The 3446-nt window shown below is 42.2% G+C and overlaps 1 pseudogene; it reads left to right on the top strand.

The window, feature by feature from the left end:
• The first annotated feature begins 2738 nt into the window (after positions 1-2738).
• LOC126482673 (5S ribosomal RNA) lies at positions 2739-2856 on the top strand (annotated as a pseudogene).
• The last annotated feature ends 590 nt before the right edge of the window (positions 2857-3446 follow it).

Below are 3446 nucleotides of genomic sequence, written 5' to 3'. Positions count from 1 at the left end.
ATATTAGGCAGGTGTACCAGTTTCTTTGGCTCTTCAGTGCATATACTGTATTACTTTCCCTCTTTAGGATGAAATCCATGCTATTTTTTGTTTCTTCATTTTCATTTTTAGTTGACTGAAGTTCATTACTAGTAAGCACCCTTCAGATTTTTGAATTGCTTTCTGTACAAGGCGTTCCTTTGCTGTCTCTGTAATTAAAATATTGCTGTGCTTGCCAAAAAGAGAATTTTTTCCCTTGTCTAACTTTGTCTGGAAAAGTCACGATCCTAAGGCACTAGGCTGAGGAACTCTTATATTCATACTTTTCATTTGGGAGTTGTGTTACCTCAGCCCTCTCTTTCCTGATTTTCAGATGTGATCAGAACCGTAAAAACTGATTCTCGATAAAACACAGATTATGATCTGGCCGTAACAGTTTTCGTATCATGTGCAGCACAATAGTATTACGAAACTGACCATCAGTTACATAAGACCAGGGCCGGCTTAAGGCCCAAGCGACGAGAGTCGACGCTTGGGGCGCTGAGGTGAGAGGGGCGCCAGAGGCGTCTGAACAGTTAAGATTTCAGTTCAGGACGTATCAGGATTAGTGGCGACCGCTTGGAGTGCCAAGCTGAGGGGGCACCCAAAGTGCGAGATTTGTATACAGTGCGCACTGCAATAACAGTCCAATTAAAATTACTTGGTAGTTAAGAGTTCACGCCTTTGAGCTGTATTCTCCCAATCCGAGTGCTCAACGTCACGCCCGAACCGTTCGCCGTTGCCAGACTGCCACAAAAATTGGTCACGTGACTTCCAATTCTTTGTCCGGCTCTGTTTCTTGATGTTTTTGGATCCCTATTCATGGGTCTGAGACTTTTATTTCGTATTTCATCATACATGATTACCATACCAAAACCAACAACAAACACACACAACGTTGTAATGAAATACACACGATTCATGCACAGCACTAACCAAACACTACTGGGTACCCGAGCACAAAACATGATTTAGCGTCATATATAGAGTTATAATGATCACAGAGATCGAGTTACTTTAAATAAGCTTCTCATGACATTGAGTGAAGCCGAACGTCTGAAGGCTGCAATTCGTCGTTGCGACTGGGCCACACAGTTATAAACATAGCTACTTACCCTAGGACTGTGGCATAGCGTAATGGTTACGTATCTAAAGTCATACGTTCGAATCTCATCAAAGGTTACGAATTCCTTTTTTAATTCTAAATCTAATCAAAAGAGTTTCATTATTATTATTATTATTATTATTCAATTAATTGTTTTAAATGTATTGTTTTATTTATAATACTTCGTCGCCCCATTTTCATTATAGTATTGTAATTTTTATTTATTCTTATTTTTCTTCATATTATTCATTTTTCGTTTGAAATCTGCCTGTGTTGCCTACAATCTACCACCAAGTGCCAACAAGGACTGCTCAACGGTTGGTAACGTGGCAGCTCGTGTAGCGAACGTGAAGATAGTTTCAGATAACCAGTGATACCGAGAAAAAACAGTTTCATTTTACTGCTGAAACTGAATTTTTTTCTGCCTTGAGTTTGCTCGGAAAGGTTACCTTTAATCGCTGTGAATAAAGCGATTGTGACTTTTAGTTCTGCCGCAGACTGTTGACCGCTGTTTTCTCGGATACATTGCACATCAAGAGGTTGTGGTAAGGTTAGGATATGAGTTTAAATTCACGGCTACGAGAGGTATCCCCTGCCAAACTTGAATCATTGGTCACTTAAAATCAGCTGCCGAGAGAGCATTTCGCATTTCCGCGTTACACATTAACGAGATTTGTGAAGTGACCCGCCGTGTTTGCATGTCGCCTATAAGAGAGCGATGGTCACCTATCAAGTAATTTTAACCTGACTATAGCAACGAACACTGACTTGGATGAAAGTTGTAAGTAGGCTGTTGGTGTGTTTGTATGTTGGTAGCGCTATGTATTATATCTCTGACTGCACTGTGCCCACTCCATAAGAGACTCTGTGGCTGATCGGACTGGCAGTTGGAAGTTAATAGTCAGCGGTGATGGAAGTTGGAGGTGAACAGCCAGCAGTGATGGAAGTTGGGTGTGAGTAGTCAGCAGTGATGGAGGTTAGAGTTTAATAATTAGCAGTGTTGGAGGTTTGCACTATCAGCGCGAGCGGACGATCTGGACGTGTCCGACTTGGAGATTGAATATTATTCATGATTATATAATTTTTGGAACTGAATGTCATGCACGATTATATAATTTTTGAACTGGTTTGTCACATTATTAAGCAAAAAGAAACTTCTTTATTTATTTTTGAAACTGCTGAGTGAAACTGAATGCAAGTCGACCTGCTTAAACTGCTGAGTGAAACTGTACCTAGTAAGCCCACTTTCTCTTTACTTATTCTTATCATTTCAACACTGACCTACTGAATTTGCCCTTACTAACAGAACTCAAGCTTTTCCTATACATTAAACACCCACAATATTCAACGGTAACGCGATCTGACTGCTTTAAAATTAACTCAAAAGTTTGGCCCTGACTAAGAAGAAATCCTAACAATAACCTATACAATCATAAGTAACTTACCTCACAAAAATCTTCATTACCCGAACTACTGCAATACAGCAAGCGCCAATACAGCCACCTAAATAAAAGATTCTAACTACTGTAGGCTCTAACTACTAATAGGTGTATGGTTAGCAAAGGAAAGATTTTGTTGCAAAGCAAACAATATAGTTTTTTACCTCAATAATGTCGGTAACGGCCTTGCCGCAGCGGTTACGCCGGTTCCCGTGAGATCACCGAAGTTAAGCGCTGTCGGGCGTGGTCGGCACTTGGATGGGTGACCATCCAGGGCGCCATGCGCTGTTGCCATTTTTCGGGGTGCACTCAGCCTCGTGATGTCAATTGAGGAGCTACTCGATCGAATAGTAGCGGCTTCGGTCAAGAATACCACCATAACGACCGGGAGAGCGGTGTGCTGACCCCACGGCCTTCCTATCCGCATCCTCTGCTGAGGATGACACGGCGGTCGGATGGTCCCGGTAGGCCACTCGTGGCCTGAAGACGGAGTGCTTTTTTTTTTTTTTTTTTTTTTTTTAATAATGTCACAACCAGTTCAAAAATTGTATAATCGTGCATGACATCCAATTCCATCACCGCTGTCAACTTCCAACTGCTACTCCAACCAGCCACAGAGTGCACACAGCGCAGTCACAGATTTAATACAGAGCGCTACATAGCGCTACCAACATACAAACACATAAACGGTGTATTTACAAAGTGTACGAGGGTAAAGAGAGAGAGCGGGGGCGGGGGGGGGGGGGGGGGCGCCGAATGATAAGTTGTGTGAAATGATGTTGTCTAACCTGCTCTGCATAAGGCGTATGATACATAACATTATCATAGTGCTTTAACACTTATGCACCTTGCGCCTAGTCGCCGTGCGACTGTATTTGCCTCAC

This window comes from Schistocerca serialis, chromosome 5 (assembly GCF_023864345.2).
Source record: "Schistocerca serialis cubense isolate TAMUIC-IGC-003099 chromosome 5, iqSchSeri2.2, whole genome shotgun sequence".
Taxonomy (NCBI): domain Eukaryota; kingdom Metazoa; phylum Arthropoda; class Insecta; order Orthoptera; family Acrididae; genus Schistocerca; species Schistocerca serialis.
This window is presented reverse-complemented; position numbering and strand designations above follow the sequence as displayed.